Source organism: Astyanax mexicanus, chromosome 19, assembly GCF_023375975.1.
Source record: "Astyanax mexicanus isolate ESR-SI-001 chromosome 19, AstMex3_surface, whole genome shotgun sequence".
NCBI lineage: Eukaryota > Metazoa > Chordata > Actinopteri > Characiformes > Acestrorhamphidae > Astyanax > Astyanax mexicanus.
Window position 1 is genome coordinate 36,569,954 of NC_064426.1, and position 25,919 is coordinate 36,595,872.

Here is a 25,919-nt window from a genome sequence, read left to right on the forward strand (position 1 = left end):
GATGAAAGCAAAATAACGAATTAATTGAAACATGTACAGTACCAGCATTTAGGTGTGATCTTATCTTGTGGTTTCTGAGTCTCTCTGGTGAAAAAAAAAGTAGATTAAAGTATACTTTATTATGCTAAAGTGTTCTTGTAGGCACTTTATTATTAATCAGTATATTTAAAGAGTGCTAAAATGGAACAACTTTTTTTGTACTTATTAGAATTTAATTGTATAAAATTAGTAGAAAAGTCTTACTTAAATTGTGCTAAGTGTACTTAACTGTACTAAAATTGAACTATTTTAAATATACTTAAGTAACACTTAAACATTTAAACTACTTCATGTATGTAACCCTTATATTTTAAATATGCTTACAGTAAAATGATAATACATTTAATTATTAGAGTATTATAACTGTATCACTATTTATTATACACCGAGTATATTAGAAATGTACTAAGAATTATTAGTAATGTTGAATATATTTACATTAGAGTACAAATATGCTTCTGGTTCCTTTCTTAGCACATTTCTAATATACATCATTGGGTATAAAATATATTTTAATATACTGTACTACAACTTTTTGTGTGTTAAATTTAATAAGTTATTTAATTTACTTTCTAAACAGTTACGATATATTGTACTTAAAGCGAACCACTGTGACAGGTGTTTTTACCACTTTGTTTAAAATGTATAAAAGTATACTTAAAAATAGGTATTTTAGAAGTTAGAATTACATTAAACTAAAAGTGTACTTCATAGTACAATGCACTATATTGTAGTTTAAAGAAAATTATGACATTTTACTTTCAAACCTTTGATGAAAGCATAATATTAATGTACTTTTACATAAATCTATCTATCTAAAAACATTACCGGTAAATTTAAAAGTAAGTTAACAGAAAGAAGGCGCCAATAAACAAAACTTAAATTGTAAAATTATAGTAACTGTAACGCAGAGGATGAGGCAGGATGCAAATGCAAGTCTTTATTTCCCATAATTTTTAACTAACAAAAACAAAACACTAAAAAACAGAGGATTAACTAAAACAAACAAGCAAGAATAACAAACAAAATAAACAAACTACAAAAAGCAAACCTGAAACACTGGAGACAAAAAAACACAGCTGGTCTGAGGTTAAACAAAACAGATGAACTAGATCTGGACAGAGTAACAAGACAAGATCAGACAAAAGCACGACAAACAACAAAGGAGCACATGAGGTGTTTATACACAGGCACACACTAGGGACCCCTGTGGAGGTAATGAGGGGGGCGGATTTACAAATGAGACAGGAGGGGTTACAGATGACAAGGCGGGGCTAAGGCGGAGACAGGACCAAAATACAACAGTAGCACATGGCTGGGAAACATGACAGGTATACAATAGAGAACAGGACAGGAGCAGGTAGGAACCAAAAAAAAAGAAAGATACTGGACAGACACAGGCTAAGGTGTGACAGTAACTCACTGTTCAGGAAGATTACACAAGATGTAACTATTCTTTGCAAATATAACATACACACTTTTATTGCTTAGGGTCTTGAGCCGCCAATGAAGCGCTTTAAAATTAAACCTAGCTTTACACTGTAAATTATTTTACTCTGAAACATCTTAAAAATTAAATACTGGGAGCAGGTTTACAGTATTGCAGTTCTCAGCCAGTTTAAAATCATGTTTTTCAATTGACAAAGAATGCAACATACACGTTTAGTCTACAACACTAAAAGCTAGAAATAAACCATCATATAACCAACATGTACCTGAACCCCGAGGAGAAAGTACCCCTGGCAGCAAAAGTCCACACTGATGGTGAATCTGGGGTGGGGGCACGCCCATTATGCAAATATAGGATGTCATGGGCCAATAGAAAAGATGTACCTTTGTGTAACATACTAAGAAATGCTAGATTTTAGTAGGTGTTCAGTTTAGGTATTATTTGCTCAAGCAAAGTGAGAGCAAATTGTTGCTTCATATTTATTATGTTGATTAATTGTTTAGTCTCACCACAGTAGCATTAAATTCCTGGCAACATCTTAAATATAAGCACCTGATTGAATTACTGGTATCTAAATACAGCTCTGGAAAAAAATAAAAATAAGAGACCGCTTAAAAATGATGAGTTTCTGGAAGATGGATGATCACAAGCCATCAAACCAAACTGAACTGCTTGATTTTTTGCACCAGGAGTAAAGCAGCATAAAGTTATCCAAAAGCAGTGTGTAAGACTGGTGGAGGAGAACATGATGCCAAGATGCACGAAAACTGTGATTAAAAACCCGGGTTATTTCACCAAATATTGATTTCTGAACTCTTAATACTTTATGAATATGAACTTGTTTTCTTTGTATTATTTGAGGTCTGAAAGCTCTGCATCTTTTTTGTTATTTCAGCTATTTCTCATTTTCTGCAAATAAATGCCCAAAATGACGATATTTTTATTTGTAATTTGAGAGAAATGTCATTTACCTATAAATAGTGAAATCAGAGAAACTAAAGTGGTCTCTTAATTTTTTTTTTAGAGCTGTACTATATATATATATATATATATATATATATATATATATATATATATAGATAGATAGATAGATAGATAGATAGCTACAGGAGGCAGCATTACTCATAGGGCATCCCAAGATGCATTGTGTTCTACAGTTTAACAACAGAACATCGTTAAACACTTTTACTGTAACAATACTGCAGTTGGTTACAGTGTATCTAATCTAAAATCATGTGTTCATTGAAACTCATTCAAAACAGCTGCTCTGCATAAGCATCTCAGCAGTACGGTTTGACTGCCTGTATATAAAGAAAGGCTATAAAATAAAAAAACGCCACTTGTGCTGGAGGAGAAATGGCTGTTTTACTCCCAGTGATTTACTGTCAACATTCTTCTTCACACCTTATTACCACAAGCCTGCGCTGATACTGAGCAGTTTCCCAACACAATCTCGCGCATGCATTCGCAATATAGTGAGTTATACAAGAGCCAGGAATAGCTCTTCTCACTCAGACCCTGTGAGCCCGGTATATTAGTTAATTACGCTGAGAGTTGAGCGGGATATTTATAGCGTGTTGCTGTTGACTGAATCCTGGCCCACTGCTCCACTATTCATCTTCATTCTGCTGCCTATAAAACAGACTGCTGCTAAATCCAACCTAAAGAACGCTGAACACAGAGAAACACCGCGCTATATTTAGACTGCCTCTCTGATCCTGAGAGAGAGAGAGAGAGAGAGAGAGAGAGAGAGAGGGAGAGAGAGAGAGAGGGAGGGTGAGAGGGAGAAAAAGCATGAGCAAGAGAGAGAGAGAGAGGGAGGGAGGAAAAGCATGAGCGAGAGAGAGCAGAGGGAGAGAGAAAAGAGATTGAGGAAGAGAGAGAGGGAGAAGAAAGAGAGAGGGATAGAGACAGAGGGGAATAGAGGGAGCGAGAAAGAGAAAGACAGAGAGAGGAAGATAGAGAAAGAGATAGGGGGAGAAAGAGAGAGAGGTATAGAGGAAGAGGGATATAGATAGAAAGATGGAGGAGAGAGAGATAGAGAGCGAGGGAGAGAGTCTGAATTTTTGTCACAAAGAGAGAAAGATAGATGGGATATACAGAGTGAGAGAGAGATAGAGGGTGAAAGAAAGTATGATAGAGAGAGAGAGAGAGATGGGGAGAGATAGAGAGAGATGGATAGAAAGAGAGAGGGGGAAAGATCGAGAGAGATTGAGAAAAAGAGGGGGGGATAAGAGAGATAGAGAGATGGATATAGAGAGAGCGGGATAGAGACAGCGGGGGATAGAGGGAGCGAGAAAGAGAAAGACAGAGAGAGAGGGGGATAGAGAAAGAGAGAGGGGTATAGATGAAGAGGGATAGAGATAGGGAGATGGGTAGAGAGAGATAGAGAGGGAGAAGAATAGAAAGAGAAGGAGAGAGTCTGATTTTTTGTCACCAGGAGAGAAAGATAAATGGTGAGAGAGAGGGATATAGAGAGTGAGAGAGAAAGAGAGGGATATAGAGAGTGAAAGAAAGAAAGATAGAGAGAGATGGGGAGAGATGGATAGAAAGAGAGAGAGATAGAGAGATGGATATAGAGAGTGAAAGAAAGATAGAGAGAGATGGGGAGAGATGGATAGAAAGAGAGAGAGATAGAGAGATGGATATAGAGAGTGAAAGAGAGTAAGAGATGGTGAGAAAGAGAGATAGAAAGAGTGAGGGGGATTGGGAGAGATGGAGAGATGGGTATAGAGAGTAAAGGGAGAGAGATGGAGAGAAAGAGGGATAGAGAGAGTGATGGGAAGAGATAGAGAGAGAGGAATAGAGAGAGTCTGAGAGAGAGAGAGAAAGAGATACAGAGAGTGAAAGAGAGAGAGAGTCTGATTTTTTGTCACAAAGAGAGATGGTGAGAGAAAGAGGCATAGAGAGAGTGAGTAAAAAAGAGAGAAAGAGAGAGAGATAAGAGTGAAAGAGAGAGGGAAACAGAAAGTGATAGAGAAAGAAAGATACATAGAAAAAGAGAGAGAGGGGGATAGAGAGATATAGAGAAAGCAATATAGAGATTAAAAGAGAGATGTGGAGAGAAAGAGGGAGAAAGAGAGATGGATATAAAGTAAAAGAGAAAGATGAGATAAGAGAGAAAGAGGCATAGAGAGAGTGAGTAAAAAAGAGAGAAAGAGAGAGAGATAAGAGTGAAAGAGAGAGGGATACAGAGAGTGAAAGAGAGAGAGAAAGATACAGAGAAAGAGAGAGAGGGGGATAGAGAGAGAGATACAGAGAGTGAGTCTGATTTTTTGTCACAAAGAGAGATGGTGAGAGAAAGAAGGATAGAAAAAGTGAGTAAAAGGGAAAGTGATAGAGGGATAGAAAGAGAGAGTCTGATTTTTTGTCACAAAGAGAGATGGTGAGAGAGAGAGGGATAGAGAGAGTGAGTAAAAGAGAGAGAGATAGAGTTTTTTTGTAACAGGATATGAATTTATTAACGCTGCTGGTTAATTTACTGGTGTAATTTCTCAGTGTTTGAGGGGGTTTAGAGAGGAGCTGGACTGTTTTCCTGACTGTCTGATTTTTCTGCTCGAGTGATAAATTCTGCAGTACTGCAGGTTAACTGCTCCTGCCTCTCACCCTCATCCTGATCCTCAGGGAGGCGGGGGATTAATCTCAATGAGACACAGGCTCTATGAAGGTTACTTGCTATGAATTGCTCCTCCTCTTCTCCTTGGTTTCATGATTAAACCTTATGCACTGTGAAACTGGATTAGTTGACTTTACTCAGAACAAGCATACAAACTAAATGCATTACAAAACGTAAAAATTGAAACTGGGGCTGAATGTTGTTTTAATGCTATCAAGCTTTCAACTTTACAACTTAGAGCAGTTGCCTTATTCAACATAAAACAGTGGAAACAGCAAATTTGTAGAATATTCACATAAAACAGGCAGCTAAACCTAAGAGAAGGTTGCCTACAGGAAATGACTACACACTGACAGTGAGTGACAGTGACAGGAGGACACGCCCAGTAGGCAAATATTTTGAAAGTTGCAAGAAACACATTCTATTGAGAACTGAGTAAAGTTCACTCATTACATTACATTACATTACATTACATTACATTACATTTTTAGATAGGGCTTAAAGAAGGTCGAAGGGAAGTAAGGGGATAGAGGAGTGAAGGAGGGGAAGAAGGAAATGAGGTTAGAAGTAGGTAGTTAGTTATAGGTGTTAGGAGAGTAAGTGCTCTTTGAAGAGCTCTGTCTTCAGGAGTTTATTAAAGATAGCGAGAGATTCTCCTGATCTGGTAGTGGAAGGTAGTTTGTTCCACCATTGGGGAAGTCTGTATGAGAACAGTCTGGATTGCTTTGTGTGAATGTTTGTTTGGTAAAGCGAGGCGACGTTTATTGGAGGAGCGCAGCGGCCGGGAGGTAGCGTAAGCCTTCAGGAGTGATCTGTGCAGGTAGGAAGGAGCCTGTTCTGTCATCACCTTGTAGGCGATAGTAAGAGTTTTGAATTTGATGAGAGCATCAACTGGTAGCCAATGGAGCTCAATGAGCAGTGGGGTGACATGAGCCCGTTTTGGCTGGTTGAAGACCAGACGTGCTGCTGCATTCTGGATCATTTGGAGTGGTTTTACTACACAGGCCAGGAGGCCAGTTAGCAGGGCATTGCAGTAGTGGAGGCGTGAGATGACGACTGCTTGTACCAGGAAGTCAAGAAAATTAAAAACATTGAATTAAATTATTAATTTATAGATTTTTAAGCAAATTGCAATAATAATATACAACTAAACATAAGAGAAGGTTGCCCGTGGGGAATGACTACACACTGACAGCAAGTTTCAGTCACAAGAGGACACGTCCATTATGCAAATATCCCATTTAACTTGAAACAACTCAATTTACAATACAAGATTTACTGTAATTAAATGGTTCAAGTGATCTTTTCGTCTTTCCTCAGCTCCACCTGCAATTAAATCAAACGTAAATGAGAGTAAATTTCAGTAAAGTCATGACTTTAGTCAATTGTGAAACAAAAAAATTAAGTAATAAATCAGCCAAATATTAAAACCTGTTCTTTTCCTGAAATATCAAGAAAATTGTTTTCATTCTCTTGCAATCGGCTGCTGATTCCCTCCAAACAACATTTTAAAATTTTTTTCATTCGTGTGCTCCCCAACCTCAACATCCTGTTCCTTTTCCGGTAAGAACAAAACACAATTATAGCAGATAGCCCCTAATTATCTCCCGGAGGTTGTTATAACATTACCTACATTACCTTGGAATTGTGTTTTCAATTCGCCCCGAGATGCTAATATTGCTACAGTTACCTTCCTCAGTCATTTACTGCAGCTCTCAGGAGGCTGCGCAGCATGTGGATAAAGAGATACTAACCAAATAACCAAATGCATGCAGGACATACTGTTGATCCAAAGACATTTGTGAGCTGAAATGCATAAATAATAAGAACAAAATTCTTGTATCTATTAAAAAAAACTTCTTATATTTCTGTGGAAGTCTCTGGAAAAAAAATAAGAGACCATTTAAAAATGATGAGTTTCATTGATTTTACCAAATTAAAAACCTCTGGAATGTAATCAAGAGGAAGATGGATGATCACAAGCCATCAAACCAAACTGAACTGCTTGAATTTTAGTGGCATACAGTTATCCAAAAGCAGTGTGTAAGACTGGTGGAGGAGAACATGCCAAGATTCATGAAAACTGAGATTAAAAAACATTGTGCTATTCTTAAAACTTTTATATGAACTTGTTTTCTTTGCATTATTTGAGGTCTGAAAATAAATGCTCTAAATAGCAATATTTTCATTCGGAATTTGGGAGAAATGTTGTTCGTAGTTTATAGAATAAAACAACAACGTTCATTTTACTCAAACTCAGAGAAACTGATGTGGTCTCTTCATTTTTTTTTTTCCCAGAGTAGTCTCCACCACAACAAAAGCAGTATATGGCAGTATAAAAGCAAACCAATCTACAATTTACACCTCATTGGGGAAGCAGGATAGGAATAAGAAAAAGTCTTTTGACACCACTAACCAGATACCCCTCTCAAGAGTACATCATTCAGCACAGTACAGAAAGCATCTGAACACATTATAAGCATAAATTGTTCTGGAATTCAATCTAGGCATCCATCAACATTGCCATACCATTGGACCATTGCTTTCTGCTGCTGCTGCTGCTGATGGTGCTGGTAGTGGAGGTATGATGGCTGGTATGGAGAGTGTGTTTTTCCTGGTTATTTACACACTGCGCCGCCTGTTTAAATTGAAGTAATATTTAAATGTTTATGGCAGCAGTGTTTTCCTATGAAATGGATTTTATAGCAGTATTCAGACTCTGCATGAAGAGCTCCACAAGCATGACAATGAATTTAGCCCAGCCGACAAAGCTCCAGTTTAACATCTGTGAGACGAGATGGAACAGTGCACTCTGAGTACAGCCAACTCCATACAACCATGTCTGTCCTGATGAACCAAGCATGTTCTGAGGAAAAAAAGTGCAGCACAAGATTTTTAGGGCTGCAGTTATCAATTAGTTTAGTAATCAAGTACTCTACTGAGAAATCGATTCGATTAATCGAGTAACCGGATAAAACATATTTGTTTGCTTAAAGAGTAATTACAATACACAAGAGAAAACAAGACACTTAATAATGATTGACCAATTGATTTCCTTTTTTAGACAAGTTATATTTTTAAATCCACAACATACATTTCCAAACTGCAAATAGAAATAAATAAAGGGATAATAATAATTATTTAATAATCAGTAATTAAAACAATTAAGGTAAAGTTTCATTTCAGTTTCTATTTTTTTATATTTTCAACAAGGATTTCTTGTAAATATCAAGACTATAGGGAATTAATCAATAAAAAAAGGCATAAACATTTACATTATGTTGTGCATCTTAGCTTCTAAACAGCAGAGATGTTGCCAGTTCTTCTCACCAAGCCGGTGACATATGTATTTATTTATAAACTCCTCAGAGCTGTGTTCATTACATTACATTACATTACATTACATTTGGCAGACGCTTTTGTCCAAAGCGACTTACAATAGTCAAGTACAATGTAAAGTAAGTTTAAAGGTAAAAACATCTTTGGATAGGGATAAAAGGAGGTCAAGGGGAATAATAGGATAGAGGAGTGAAGGAGGGGAAGAAGGAAATGAGGTTAGAAGTAGTTAGTGTGTTAGAGGTGTTAGGAGAGTAAGCGCTCTTTGAAGAGCTCTGTCTTCAGGAGTTTATTAAAGATAGTGAGAGATTCTCCTGATCTGGTAGTGGAAGGTAGTTTGTTCCACCATTGGGGAACTCTGTATGAGAACAGTCTGGATTGCTTTGTGTGAATGTTTGGTTGGTAAAGCGAGGCGACGTTTATTGGAGGAGCGCAGCGGCCGGGAGGTAGCGTAAGCCTTCAGGAGCGAGTGCAGGTAGGAAGGAGCCTGTTCTGTCATCACCTTGTAGGCGATTGTAAGAGCTTTGAATTTGATGCGAGCATCAACTGGTAGCCAATGGAGCTCAATGAACAGCAGGGTGACATGTGCCCGTTTTGGCTGGTTGAAGACCAGACGTGCTGCTGCATTCTGGATCATCTGGATCATCTGTTCACTTACATAAAGCCTGTATTATGTCCAGAATTTACTATTTTTTATAAACTAACCACACGTTTAGACAGTATTCCTAATAATCAGCACTGTCTTTGTTATTAAGGTTCATTAATGTTAATCTCATTGATTTATTCTAAGTTATATTAACCTTCTCTCGGCTCCACTGCTAACGTGTCCTCGGCTGAAACGGTGCAGCATTAAGACGTGCTGTTGTGGGAGGCAAGAGCGAATACACGCTGTCCAGCCTAAAATACTCCATTATTATTATTCCTTTTTTCCTCGTAAGTTGTTGCTCTTTTCCGTCACGGCTTCAAAATACCCTCTTTTCAACTAAAACCTCTGCTGCCTGCTCCTTCTTCCTGTGCGCAGGTGACGCAATGCACGTACACTCTGTTTGTAGTGTATTAAGAATTTACCCTATTTTTCTAACTATAAGGTGCACTTAAAATCCTTTTTTTTTTTTTCCAAAAATCGTCAGTTCGCCTTATAATCCAGTGCACCTTACGTATGAATTTTACCAGTCAGTTTGTTAGGAGCAGTAAAGCCACTCCGCTAAAGTACAGAGTCATACAGGAGTTTCAGTTTAGTTCTCCAGCAGTGTTAGCATTAGCCGCTAACCACGCCAAGCGCTAGCTCTTTGGCCGTTCAGAGTTGAGTAATATCGACCTATAGCCTGCTGCTAACCACAGCAAGCACTGCTGGAGCAGCATTAGCATTACTACTAGCGGTTAGCCACTAGTTCTTATGCTAATGCTTCAGCTTTAGTGGACAATCTAGAATCTAGAAAATCTAAGCTTACTGTAAATAAACGGAAGCGCTTTACTCACCCAAATAAACTGTTTTCAGGAGAGAAATCTGTGTAGATTAATATCCAGTGCTTTTATGACTTTTTTTTTTTTAAGAATTACAGTTTTGTTTACTTAGCTTAGCTTTACAGGTGCTGAATTAGAAGGAAAATAAAACTAAATGCACCCCTGTGCATTACAAGAGTTGTATAAAATACGCCTTATAATCCGGTGCAACCAGAAAATAGCTGTTTATTGATATTGTGCCTTATAATCCAGTGCACAGAGAGGTGGTAGTATTGAGAATTTGCCACGTAATAATGTAAGGCACTATTTGCTGCCAACTATCTTGCCATATTTTTAATGGGCAGAGGAAATAAAACACATTTATGACAGTTTCACTGAAAATGATTAAAAGAAGTTTCTAGTAATAAGAGAAAAATGCCAACATGCCTAATAAAAAACCACATCTAACCACCGTCTGCTTCTGTTTTAAATACACTTGACCCCACAGTGTTACTACCTGGCCGGTAGCTTTCAAAGAGAAATGCGAAAAGCTCTTGGTTTGTAAGAAGATTATTGAGTAATTATTTATTGGTCATAATGGCCCAGAACCATGATTGCTGCCATAAATTCAAAACAGCTATTGGATGAAGTCTTTGGTGGAAATTGTAGAAAATACTGTTTTCAGCCAAATATTAAAACCTGTACTTTTCCTGAAATATCAAGAAAATTGTTTTAATTCTCTTGCAATCGGCTGCTGATTCCCTCCAAACAACATTTTAACATTTTTTTCATTCGTGTGCTCCCCAACCTCAACATCCTGTTCCTTTTCCGGTAAGAACAAAACACAATTATAGCAGATAGCTCCTAATTATCTCCCGGAGGTTGTTATAACATTACCTACATTACCTTGGAATTGTGTTTTGATAGTTTTCAATTCGCCCCGAGATGCTAATATTGCTACAGTTACCTTCCTCAGTCATTTACTGCAGCTCTCAGGAGGCTGCGCAGCATGTGGATAAAGAGATACTAACCAAATAACCAAATGCATGCAGGACATACTGTTGATCCAAAGACATTTGTGAGCTGAAATGCATAAATAATAAGAACAAAATTCTTGTATCTATTAAAAAAAACTTCTTATATTTCTGTGGAAGTCTCTGGAAAAAAAATAAGAGACCATTTAAAAATGATGAGTTTCATTGATTTTACCAAATTAAAAACCTCTGGAATATAATCAAGAGGAAGATGGATGATCACAAGCCATCAAACCAAACTGAACTGCTTGAATTTTTGCACCAGGAGTGAGTAGCATAAAGTTATCCAAAAGCAGTGTGTAAGACTGGTGGAGGAGAACATGCCAAGATGCATGAAAACTGAGATTAAAAAACATTGTGCTATTCTTAAAACTTTTATATGAACTTGTTTTCTTTGCATTATTTGAGGTCTGAAAATAAATGCTCTAAATAGCAATATTTTCATTCGGAATTCGGGAGAAATGTTGTTCGTAGTTTATAGAATAAAACAACAACGTTCATTTTACTCAAACTCAGAGAAACTGATGTGGTCTCTTCATTTTTTTTTTCCCCAGAGTAGTCTCCACCACAACAAAAGCAGTATATGGCAGTATAAAAGCAAACCAATCTACAATTTACACCTCATTGGGGAAGCAGGATAGGAATAAAAAAAAGTCTTTTGACACCACTAACCAAGAGTACATCCCCCTCTCAAGAGTACATCATTCAGCACTATGCCATAAATTCAAAAGAGCTATTGGATGAAGTCTTTGGTGGAAATTGTAGAAAATACTGTTTTCAATGAATTCAAATCTAGCTGGACCTTTCATGGTTTTTCTACACTGTAAGCTCGGATAAGTTGAATTAAGTCACAATAAAGTCTTTTAACATCACTAACGAGATACCCCTCTTAAGAGTGCATCATTAAGTAGAGTACAGTAAGCATATTACAGTAGACAAAGTATATTTCATCACAATACAAAACGTTACACTTGGTTGGTATCAGTGAATCAGTAATCAGTCAATCATGCTGAAAGATGATCGCCGATATGCATTTAAAACACACATTCAGCCGCCTACCAAAATACCATGTTCCAATACCATGTGCAATTTCTGAATTAAAGGAGATCTCCGTAGTAAAATGGACTTTTGTTGTAGTAAAAGATGATAAAAAGTACTTACCTTTGATGAATAGCACACCTCCGTTCTCCCACAGCGTTCAGAGATCCAGACATTTTAACAGTTTGTCCAAACACCCTTCAGACTGGGTGACACGGGGCACAATTTGCCCCGATAAATAGTTTTTTCCACCGTTATCCAGCTCAAAGTAGCTCCACACCTTCTAGCTATAATCCGGAGAGCCCTGACATTTAAAACGAGGCATTAATAACTTAAAAAGTGCACAAGGTGCTGAATAAAAATTTATATTTGTAGAGTAGGTAAAACAAATGTTCTTCATTGGCTATGCAGAATAAAAGTCTTTTAACATTACTAACCAGATATCCCTCTTGAGAGTACATCATTCAGTAGAGTACAGTAAGCACATAACAGTAGGCAAAGTACATTTCATCACAATACAGAATGTTACACTTGGTCGGTATCAGTGAATCAGTCAATCATGCTGAAAGATGATTGGCAACTGATCAGCAAAAAACGCAATCTGAGTGGGGAGAACAAAATTCCCAGATATAATTTATATGCCCATTCAAAACACATACATTCAGCTGCCTACCATGTGTGATTTCTGCATTAAGATGAAGGACAGATCCTTTGGTTGTGTTTCAGATTTTAACTCCATGTGTTGAGCTCCTCTGGTAGTTCTACTCTTTACCATATCTGATTCAAACTCAACTAATATGTGTAGAATATTTAAAACAAACGTTCCTCATTGAGGAAGCAGAATAAAGTCTAACCAGATATCCCTCTTGAGAGTGCATCCCTCAGTAGAGTACAGTAAGCACATTACAGATGCTGAAAGATGATTGGCAACTGATCAGCTAAAAATACAACTATAGTCAGTAGGAATTCTCAAAATGCGTTATAAAGTGCAAATGAGAAACAATTCCTAGATTTTAGCCACCAACCAAAATATCATGTTCTAATAGCGTGTGCAGTTTCTGCATTAAGATGAAGGACAGATCCTTTGATTGTGTTTCAGGTTTTTACTCCATGTGTTGAGCTCATCTGGTAGTTCTACTCTTTAACATATCTGATTCAAACTCAACTAATATTGGAAGAATATTTAAAACAAACGTTCCTCATTGGGGAAGCAGAATAAAGTCTAACCAGATATCCCTCTTGAGAGTGCATCCCTCAGTAGAATACAGTAAGCACATTACACATGCTGAAAGATGATCGGCAACTGATCAGCTAAAAATAAACCTTCAGTCAGTAGAAATGAAAAACAATTCCTAGATTTTAGCCGCCAACCAAAATACCATGTTCTAATACCGTGTGCAGTTTCTGCATTAGGATGAAGGACAGATCCTTTGATTGTGTTTCAGGTTTTTACTCCATGTGTTGAGCTCCTCTGGTAGTACTACTCTTTACTGTATTTGATTCAAACTGAACTAATATGTGTAGAATATTTAAAACAAACGTTCCTCATTAAGGAAGCAGAATAAAGCCTAACCAGATATCCCTCTTGAGAGTACATCCCTCAGTAGAATACAGTAAGCACATTAGACATGCTGAGAGATGATTGGCAACTGATCAGCTCTACAAAATAAAGTGCAGAAATTAACCCATTAGCATGGCTGTGGAAATGAGCCCTTGTTAATTGCCTTGTCAAAAAAAAAAAAAAAACGGGGTCCTGCTTAAGACTTAATGGCTTTCATGGTCACTTAGCTAACTATAGATTGAATTAGCCCATGGCGGGCTCTCTTAATGCATGCTGCAGCATGGAAGAGGTCAGGTCATGTAAGGAAATGATGAAACAGATGGCAGGTTTGAAGGAAACGGAGTCAGTGAAGTGTTTCCGTGATCTTTCGTGAGAATAAACCTTTGTAAAAAGTAACTCCGTATTAAAAAAGTCCATCTGTTGTGCTTTTCAGTACATGCAAAGCCAAAAAATCTAATTGTACTTAACAATATCAAATATTTTTCTGTAAAAAAGAAAAAAGAATTACAGAAGGCAGACTAAATGATCAGTTTAAATACTTTTTTAGGAGCTTTTTGTGCTAAAAACCTTTTATTCCAGTTTCAGGCACAAATAGGATGCACTCTTAATGGGGGAAAGCATGCTGTTATAATGTATGATACTGAAGTTGGGGCCTAAATGCAATACAAAAAATAAATATGCTTCTCAGAGCAATAAAAGTTCCCGTGTTGTTCCATAAGCTGAGAATATGCTGAGATATGGATTCCATGTTTCGTCGCACGTTCATAACTTTGATAATGCTTTTCTGTGGATATAAATGTTTCGCTGAATAATTAATAACGCTCTATGTATAGGCATGGATGAGATGAAACCACAGGGATGTACTCTAATTCACATTATAAAAACAACCATTTATAGAACGGACAGAAAAACAACTCAGAGCAGTACATCTGTGGCATTTAGAAAAGACGTCTCCCTTGGAAACTGATTGTTAAGTATCTTTGTTTTGCTATTTCTATGCTATGTGGGCTGCATTTTCTGATGTTTGACACTTTCTGGTTTGTAACATGTTGCCAGTTTGGTAGGAGTTGCATCAAGTTCGACCTCTCTGCTGGAAATCGAATCCCCTACTGACCAAGTGTAACATTTTGCATTGTGATGAATGTGCTTTGCTTACTGTATTCTACTGAGGGATGTCCCCTCAAGAGGGATATCTGGTTAGTAATGTTACAAGACTTTATTCTGCATAGCAATGGAGGAACATTTGTTTTACCTATTCTACACGTATTATTTAAGTTTCTCAGAACAGTACATTTGTGGCACTTAGAAAATACGTCTCCCTTGGAAACTGATTGTTAAGTATCTTTGTTTTGCTATTCCTATGCTATGTAGTGCTATGTATGCTATGTGGGACACTTTTTGGTTGTAGAATGTTGTCAGTCTGGTAGGTGTTGCATCAAATTCGACCTCCCTGCTGGAATTCGACTCCCATCACTGATACCGACCAAGTGTAAAATTCTGTATTGTTATGTACCCTCAAGAGGGATATCTGGTTAGTAATGTTACAAGACTATTTTAGATTTAGAACTAGAATTCCTGTGGGAGTTTCACATCTTAAAATCTGGAACAGTATGTTGGAACAAAGGTTCATTGGATTGTACAGTATATATTTGATCTGGTTAATTTTGGTTTCACACTGCAGTATAATGAGCGCACTAAAGAACTTAAACTACTATAAAATGTCATCAACACCTATGCAGGCTGGATTTTCCAATGTTTGACACTTTTTGGTATAAGTGAGGGGAGTCGGAAAATGCCAGTTTGGTAGGTGTTGCATCGAATTCGACCTCCTTGCTGGAATTTGACTCCCCTCACTGATACCGACCAAGTGTAACATTTTGCAATGGGTGTGGTGATCTCGAAATAAGGTGTGCTTGGGTAAATGATGTCAGATGCCAACAGTCAGACGTTCATTGCTATCTTGGCAGTGAATTGTCAACACAGGCACATTCTTAACATAAGAACACCCCTGCTTATTACATACATACACATGGACACACAGCAGTGCACAAACCCATTGCGCATGCTGTTTGTTGGCAGCTATGACAACTTTTACATTAACAATAAACAAAATGAACGAGCGTGGCAATCAGGTCAGTTTCCTCTGACATGTTCAGGTAGCTGCGCCCCTGAAATAGCAATGTGCCAAAGTCAGAGCGCACCTGGTTCTTAAAGGGAATTGAAATTAGCAAGTGACACGTTTGCTTATTGTACGCTACATCCAAAACACACCCATGAATGATTAACTGAATAAGTAAATGCTTTTTGCTTGTACTTTTCCCGTCATTATGATAGCAAAGACTCTAAATTAAGCAGCGTGGTGGGCTGTCGAGGGGTTGTCTAAAGATCCCTAAAATAAGGCCCCATGAATTCTAAGACCACACTATACAAGTATTATTGCACAATCTCATTTGAACACATTCTTTCCTCGAATATGAATCTCCAATGTCCTTAAATAGCATTCCGCATTCTCTTCTTCTATATGCACGGCACCAGCTGCCCCCGGGGCTTCTCCCATTAGCACTAACTGCAAGAAGTCTGCTTTTTAACAGTCTTATGATGAATGTTCATTAATAATAAGCGCCTACAGATCTTGCTGCTTTGCGCTTTGGGCCGAACCTTTGGGAAGACCTTCTTATAAGATGTTCTCCAGTCTGACTAGATCAGTATTGCATCTGCCTGTTTAGTATTGATGTCACCAAGGAACAGCAGTTAGATTCCAGTTCTGCAGACAAAGGATTTTCCTAAATTAGTCATTACCATCTTCTGTTAAAGAATACAACTCATTCAGTTCTTCTAGACCAGCATCTCCTAGACGCAGCAGATGCACACACAGCAAAAAAATGATGCGTAAAATTTACTTGAAAAAAGTTTCGCAACTTTCTGCATTTGCTTTTTTTAAGTAAATTTAATTACAGATCAATTTAAGGACCTTTAACTTGGGTTCAAGACTTAAATGTTATACAGAGTAAATAAGTGAACTGAACTTCAGTTAATCCTTTCTTTTAGTAAACTTTACGGTACCACTTTAAAATAAGACTACCTTTATAAAGGGTTTATAAATGGTTTACAATTAGTTTATTAATGGTTACTAATTAGGTTGTAAATGCCTTAAAAATCATTAATAATCAGTTATAACACATACGTAGAAAGGGCAGCAATGACCTGTTGTTTGCTAAATAGTGAACCCACAGCCATCTATATTGTTGCCCTTTCTACGTATGTGTTATAACTGATTATTAATTATTTTTAAGGCATTTACAACCTAATTAGTAACCATTAATGAACTTATTGTAAACCGTTTATAAACCCTTTATAAAGGTAGTCTTATTTAAAAGTGGTACCAACTTTACTTCATTTATTTTTGCTGAATCAATGCTTTCTTTTAGTAAACTTTACTTAATTTCTGCATACAATATCCCCTAATTACAATTACTTAATTTATACAACATTACTCAAATCATTTATGATACATAATACATTATAATTCCTGAAATGTAAATATTTTTAGTTAAAACACACATATTACACTGTCCTAACATGGAGACTGTGTTTGTCTATTGTTGTGACGTAGATGAAGATCAGAACACATTTAATGACCAATTTATGCAGAAATCCAAGTAACGAGAGGGCGGAGTTATAATCAAGACAGGAGGGATTACAGATGACAGGGCGGGGCTAAGGCAGAGACAAGACCAAAAACAAATCAGAGCACATGGGGAGGTAAACAAAACAAGCAAACAGAGGACAAGAGCAGGAAGGACCAAAAAAAGGAAAACATAAAACAGACACAGGCTAAAGTGTGACAACTATACAGCTCCATGTGCAACCAGTATGTTATTAAGACGACTCTAAATAGGACATTCCTTCTGAAGACCCATCCTACTTCAGCTGTAGCCTAGTCTTTCCAACACATCTACAGTTTTCCTCTCTGTTGTAAATACTAGGCTTTCATGACCACTCTGACTTCTACCCCTCATCCTCTCTCCACTAGAGCACTTCAGCCAGCACTGTGTCTTCAGATTGCACATGATGAAGCTCCTCTAAAGCTAAAGGGCTGCACTTCCTCCTCTATAACTGCATCAGTGACAGCGTTCTCCAGCCTCTCAGTGCTCTCTTCTCTAAAAGCTCAGCATTAGAACAGTCTTCTTCCAGACAAGGACAGGGCACTTACATCACTGTGAAACTGAGCAGATTGGTGTTGGATGGTGAAATGGTGTTCCTGGAGTACACTGTTCCATTTACAGCAATGTAAAACAGTAGGAAACCCCTTGAAAATATTCAAATATTTGGATATTTGAACTTTGTTTTAAACAAAATTGAGAGATGGAGCTTATAAAACGAAACAAACAAAACAAAGGCTTCCTACATCCGTGCAAAAATAAAAGTTGAAGCTGAGTTAGACCATGCAACATGACGATGACCAAAAAACAAAACCAGTAAATCCACCAATGGCTTAAAAAGGCTTAAAAGAAAGAAACAGAGCTCTGGAGTGGCCAAGTCAAGCCCAATGATGGTCTGTGCATACAAGAAACCTTTGAACATTAAACAGCTGAAAGAATTCTGCATAGAGGAGCGGGAAAATGTTCTCTTTGTGGATGGTTTTAGGAAATATAGAATTGAGGCTATTTCAGACATAGGATACCAACCAAAAATACCAACCATTAAAAACAATCTGTGCGAACACTAAATCTAAAACTGAGTTAGACCATGGAACATGACAATGACCCAAAATGCACAAAGAAAATAAGAACCTGAGAGATCAGGAGTGGCACAATCAAAGCTCAAACATGGGCTGCGCATACAAGAAACCTCTCAAAAATTACACAGATGAAAGAACACTGCATAGAGGAGTAGGACAAATGTTCTCCCTGTGGATGGTTATAGGAAACACCCTGCTGAAGCTATGTAAGGCAAAGGACAAGATGCCAGCAATTAGAAAAGAAGGTGTTTTACACTTTTCATGTCCATTACATTTAAAAACAAAATGTAAATCGTTTAGTTTTAATTGTTTAGTAACATATAAAGCCTAAACTCTACAATGTAATCTGAATCTGAGTTAAACCAATCTGGGTTAGACCATGCAACATGACAATGACCCAAAACATTCCAGTGAATCCACCAATGAATGGTTCAAAAGAAAGGAACAGAGAGGTTGAAAAATAAGCTGTGCATACAAGAAACCCCTCAAATATCACATAGCTGAAAGAATTCTGCATAGAGGAGTAGGACAAATGTCTAATTAAAATGTCTAAATAAAGCCATTCAAGGCAAAGAATGTAATACCAGCTATTTTATGGTTATTGCAATTTACAACTTTAAAATGTTTAAATATAAATTGTTCAGTTTTTATTTGTTTAGTTATACAGTATAAGCTTCACATCTTAATACTGTTTAAATGAAGCTCAAATATACATATAATTAAAGACAAAGGTTTTAATTAAGTGTCCTGATTTTTTTCACTTGACTGTAGCTACTTGATACACATCCACACTCCATAAATACTGGCAAGTCTGACAGAACCCAGCTACTACTGCTAGTAAGTGGTGCCACATTACACAATAGCTTTGCCTGTGGCATTACTCCTCTAGTCCACCTGCTCAACATCGACCTAATCCTGCATGGCTGTTTTCCCCTAGGTGACAGACTTGAGCTGCACGTTGGTGCTCACCCAGCCGGGCAACGCTTCACTTGTGTTCCCCTTCAGCACCTGAGGCAACAGAAGCAAAACTGTGGAGCTTGTGTTGTCCCCTGAACGATGCAGGAGAGCCATAATCCCATAATCCACACCAATGGCTCAGACATAGAGCAACAAGAATTTCTGTCCAGGTAGTACTTTTTAAAAATGAGCTTTTATGCTCATGATTTGCTAGTTGGTTTCCTAGCTTCCTACATTTCCAACATACAGTTTAAAGACCGCTTAAAAATTATGAGTATTTTTTTTTTCATCAGAGTTTACACTGCAAAAAACAATATCTTCGATTTTTAAGGCAATAGATCTTATTTTCTTCTCTGATAAGACTTAAGTTTTAGATTATTTCGCTTATTTTTGGAATAATGATCTTATTCAACATCTGAGATATTTTACTTATTTTAAGACTTTGTGATTACTTTTTTAAAGAAATCCTACCAAGAAAAATTAGCTTACCCCATTGGTTTTTGGAGTTTTTTGCTTAATATAAGCATAAAAGTCTAAATTTACATATATTATGTCTAGTTTTCACCAATTGATGTTTTTGAAGTGTAGAAATATGTCTACACTGATGGGCGTGGTGATCTGGAATTAAGGTGTGTTCAGGTACATTTCTGGCGTTTTGCTATTTTGGCGACGGAAAAAACACGGGTGCTCCACTGGCTAAATTCAACCTAGACAAGAGAGTTATAAGAGGAAGGGGTGAAATACTCCCTCTAAGAATTGAAAAAAAAAAAACAACCTTCAAAAACCTCATTAACTTTAGGACATCTTAAATGGTCTGTTGCCCCATTTAAGGTGGAAAGGGAAAGTTGAAATGAGATTACTACTAGTGATTTTGTTATGCTTGTAATGAAGAAAATTGCCATTCAAATATTGAAACAACCCATAAAACTATGGAAGTAAATTGATTTTCGAAATTTTTAACAAGGAAAATCCTCAAAATTTGTGGGGTTTCTTTGGTCGCTTGTGCCGCCATCATGCCAGTGATTCTCACAGTCCTCTGTTTTGAGTGTGCCTCTGAAAAATCTCAGTTTGAAGGGTCTTGTAATCCTAACGCTTCACCCAACCTCTCCAGCCAAACAAGTCACTAAGATCGGGAGAGATCGCTGGTTCGATTCCCGGTCATGCAGCTCGCCTTCAGCTGCCGGAGCCCCGAGAGAGCACAATTGGCCTTGCTCTCCCTGGGTGGGTAGATGGCGCTCTTCTCTCTCATCACTCCGAGTGTGCTGTGATGTTCGAAAAGAGGTGGTGCTTAGCTTCATATGTGATAGTGTGCTAGTCTTCACCCTCCTTGTGTTGAGGTATCACTAGTGATTGGGGGATATACAGCTGACTAGCAGCTGAATGGGTGCCACAAGCGGCCAGATAAATTGGGAGAAAAATGTGAAAAAATTAAAAATAAAAAATACGTTAAAAACTTTTTGTTTAACCCTCCATTCCTGCATACATCCTCTGGATTACATCTCTACATGACATTTTGCAGACTTTTCTGGAATGTACCACAGCTATGATCAATGTGGCTTAAATCAACAACAATTATGTCTTGGTCTCAAACAAAAAAAAAGATGTTATAAATGATGGGAACCTAGCATTTTTCTTTCCTTCCTATTTTCTTTCAATTTTGCATGTATCACTCCAGTGACACATTATCAGTGGTTATTTAGTAGTAATCACTATTTCTGTGATAAAGTAGTAAAGAAACGAGTGGTCCAGCGGTCTAAAGCGCTGCCACTATGAGCAGGAGGTCGCAGGTTCGAACTCCCGCTCATGCAGCTTTGCCATTAAAGTGCCGGCGCTCAGAGGGAGCAAAATTGGCCCTGTTCCCTCCGGGTGGGTCGATGGCGCTCTCTCCCCTCATCACTCCTAGGGTGATGTCTGCAGCACAGGGCGTCTGTGAGCTGATGTATCTAAACCGAGTCGCTGCGCTTTCCTCCAAGCGCGCTGTGATGGTATTCGGCAATGCTACATCAGCAGCAGTTTAAAAAGAGGCGGTGGCTGACTTCATGTATCGGAAGAAGCATTTGTTAGTCTTCACCCTCCTGGTGTGTTGGGGCATCACTAGCGATAGGGGGAGTCCTAATGAGTGGGTTGGGTAATTGGTTATGTAAATTGGGGAGAAAATGGGAAAGATTCATGGAAATATCTTTAGGCAATGTTGATGTTGCTCTGATGTGTTCATTTGGTGAACTTTGTTGAAATACAAAAATAAAAATTGAATCAGGAAAAAAAAAAAATCAAGACAGTGGTAGGGCTGAGGGGTGAAACTGGATTGGACCTAAGATTGCACCTAAGATCTGTTGTAGCCTTTTGACATTGGATTTAACTGCTGCAAAAGCTGAATGACACTAAATTGCTTCTTAAAGACACTTAAAGAAATAATAGCACTATTTGCACCCAAAACATAAGCACTATATATGTATTATATATATGTAGAGTATATGTGAGCCTGTGGTCTTCAGTCTTCTTCTATTTGTAGCGTCTTCAGTAGGATGATGGCTGGTTGTAGAGTGAAGGAGGTCAGTCAAGTATGAAGCAGATGTCTCCTGCGAGAAAGAAAGAACGAGAGAAAAAAAGAAGCGAACGAAAGAAAGAACGAAAGATGAAATTACCTCTGGTGACAAGTACCTGATTAGATGTTTTCTCTGCAGGAGCCGCTCTCTGCAGACCCTCCGGCTTCAGGAGAACTGTTGTAAAAGCCACAGATGGGGAAATAAATGAGACTAGCTCACGGTGTGTATCTGTGAATGAGAGTCAGTTCCACTTCACCTGCTGTATTGAGAGCCGGGCCAGCTAATCAAATGCTGCGATCATGAGAAGAGCGCTAGAGTAGAGAGAGAGAGTAAATGGTGATGCCAGGGGTCTTCAGCTATTGAACAGTGAAAGAGCTTTCAAACACATGACCTTCTGAGGACAACTAGCCTAGACCCTGCTTTGTGTTTAGTTAGTTATGCACCATGCACTGGAACACACTGGCGATGTGGATGAGAATTGATTTAGATTTTTTTTTATTTATTTAAACACATTACACATGCTGTATATTCCACTGTGACCAGGTATTATAAAATAATAAAAGAGTCGATATCATCCTGAAAGATTAACCAGCCTTCTTATTACCAGATATAGAAGTCAATAGAAGTCACATTCTCAATTACAGGCTTCAATGAAAAGGAACTACAAACGTTTCAATTAGTGTTGCAATAGATTAACCACATTTGGTTCAATAAAAAAATATTTTTGTAAATATTATAAAAAAAAACTTTAAATTGAAACCTTCACATTATTTTTGCAAGTATTATAAAAAAGAAACTGTTAAATTGGAAGAGACCTTTACATCAAGTACTTTCGGTTCTATAAATAATATTTTTTGCAAATATTATGAAAATAAAAACTTTAAATTGAAACCTTCATTTTTTTTTGCAAATATTATTAAAAGGAACCTTTAAATTTGTAGAGAACATTTATATATCAAAATATGTAAAATGTATAAAAATAACAATTAAATTGGAAGAGACCTTTAAATACTTTTGGTTCTATAAAGAATGTTTGTTGCAAATATTATCAAAAATATCCTTTAAATATAAAGTTTTTAATTATTTTTGCAAATTTTATAAAAAAAAAAAACATTTAAATTGGAATATAAGCTTTTTTTCATCAAGTACTTTAGGTTCTATAAAGAATTATTTCTGCAAACATAAAAAATATATAAAAAAATATATATATTAAAAACTAAATCTTAATATCAAGTACGTTTGGATCTATAAAGAATTAAAATTACATTTAACTTGAAACCTTCAAATTATATAAAAAAATGAAGAAAACCTTTACATCAAGTAGTTTTGGTTCTATAAAGAATTATTTCTGCAAACATAAAAAACCCTCTTAAATTGGAAAATAACTTTTACATCAAGTAATTTTGGTTCTATAAACACTAATTTTTGCAAATATTATGAAAATTAACCTTTAAATTGTAACCTTCATTTCTTTTGCAAATATTATTAAGAAGAACCTTTAAATTGGTAGAGAACATTTATATTATAGGTACGTTTGCTTCTATAAAGAAAAAAAAATGGAAATATTATCAAAATAACATATCAATCGGAAGAGACATTTACATCAAATACTTTTGGTTCTATAGAGACTATTTGTTGCAAATATTATCGAATATAATAGCATTTAAATATAAAGCTTTATTTTTATATATTTTTATATTATTTTTACACATTTTATAAAATAAAAAATTGGAAGAGAAGTTTGCAAAAATTAAATATATAAAAAAAACATTCGAAATTGATCAAAATTATGTCATGGTCTTGAGCCTCAAAGTCAAAAAGAGGTTCGACGATCCCTCCCTCTAAGCTAATGGTGCAGCACACTGTAGCCGACGCTGCTCAAAGAGCAGCCCTTTCTCCAGAGAATGTGAACATTCTCATCTTCTTAAAGAAAAACTAGAAAATAACAATAACAGTTGTTTAGTCTAGCCTCAAATATGTTAATAGTTTTGGTACCTTAAGGAGCATCTTTCTCTCAGATAAAGTTAATAATATATCTTTATTAAAGAATAAAACTTGTCATTCTCAGGGACTGAATAAGTCTTAAAGTCTTATTTTTCATGTTTAACTGTTATAGTAGGATAGAGTTCAGTTTGTTAAGGCTCTAATTGTTCTATTATTTTGTACATGACTGTTCCTGTATTTTTTTTATTATTTATTTTATGTTGCACATTGCTGTTTTAATAGTGCACATTGCTGCTAAATTTGACCATTGGTGCCTAATGTGGTGTATTACAGATCACTTGTATCACTTTGCATCACTTATATCAAGCCCACCTTTTGAAATAAGATATTGTAAATTTGATGAATCAAACCAATGACTGACCATAGACTAATCTAAAACTGGCATAGGCCTCTCTGCTGTAAAAAAAAGAAAAGAAAAAAAAAGAAAATCGAGAATCGAATCGTGACCCTAAAATCGGAAATAAAATCGAATCGAGGTTTTAGAGAATCGTGAAACCCCTAGTATAAACAGAACCTGTATAAACATTAGTGCAAATATAGAGGTGTAAAAGCTTAAGGCTGGTAAAAGTGTATAATAAGTGCATACAGTTCCGTGCAATTTATCTGTACTAGTGTACGTTAGTTCTGCAGAGTGAACGAGTGCAGAAAAAGAACAGTCCCAGTGTTTAACCACAGTGCACTAAATATAGCAGTCCATGCAGACATTTACATCTGCGTATAAAACTGTAAATTATTCATGTCCATGCCTTTTACCGTCACGCAGCATCAAGCAGCACAAACGAGGAGAGCAATAAGCAATGTACATTTCTTTAATACCCACAGTGCCGAGGAACGCTATATGAAAAGAGCACGGAGTTACAATTTCCCCCTGCAGAGTATTAATGCTAGATTATAAATAATCCTAAAGACGGCGCTTTTTTAACTGTGAGGCACGGCGATCCAGGGTCAGGGTTTGAGTAAAGAACTGTGAAGAACCGAGGAAAAGACCTACGGAAATCTAATCTTAGATCAGTTCTGCTATTTTAAGATATCCTATGAGAATTAGGTCAGTGTGCAAAGTTGTGTATCTAAAGTGTAATCTGAAATCTGAACCATTTTAGAACTTACATAAGCATAACAATGCATTTCCACAGTGAAATATGAGCTTTATTGGAAACTTAAAAAAAAACATGCATTTCCTGAAGTAAAAAAATGCTGAATGGGAGGATGGAGGGATGAAAAAAAACGACAAAACAATGAGAGTCTGTCAGTTTGGCTGCAGACTACAGCTTTGGGAGCTACACAGTAAAATTAGCAGTGCAGGATCAACACCTAAAGAGTTAACTTTAACACTCCTTTGGATCATAAATGGTCCCACTCTGAAGAGAGTAAAAATGACACTGATAGCAGTGTTAAATGTTCAGGGTTAATATGACACTGTGCAGTGTACTATTTACTCATGCTAGTGTTGTACATTAGTGTTATAGCTAAACCTAAAGTGTTAATTTTACACCGTTTGGAGTATATATGGTCCCACACTACAAAGAGTAAATATCACAGTATTAAAGTGTTAAACTTAGTATTAATGACACTGAACAGCAGACAAACCAAGTCTCCCTGAAGCTGCGGGAGTCTCCCGCATTTCAGTAGTGGCTCCCTGATGCCCGCGAGTCACATATAATCTCCCGGAATTCAGAACGAGTGCCCCAAACGCACTGCACACAGACGACAGAGTTTTTTTCTCTAATCGCGTGTGGGAAGGAGAGAGAGAAAACAGAGAGGGTTCTGATTGGCCTGTTCTCTGCAAAGAGTCTGTGAGACAGCCAATCAGTTTTTAGTGTGGGCGGGCAGTGTTTTTCCCCCCTCCCGGACGGGAATTGTTCAGTGAGTGAGAGAAAGCAGATCATGGCGGAGGCAATATTAATAATTATTGTAATATGATATGAAATGTTTTTGATGTTGTGCAATTTTTTGTGATATTGTAACTGTCATTTTTTGCCAAATAAAGGCTTTAAAAAAAAAACAAAAAAAAAAACAAGGAAAGCAGAGGCAGGTCCTTCCAAAAAGAAAAAAGATAAAACTCATTTCACCTCTAAATACTCAAAATTTAATTAAAAAAAATAATTAATTAATTAATATAAAAGTAAAGTTTTGTTATCCTTCGGTGTGTGTGTG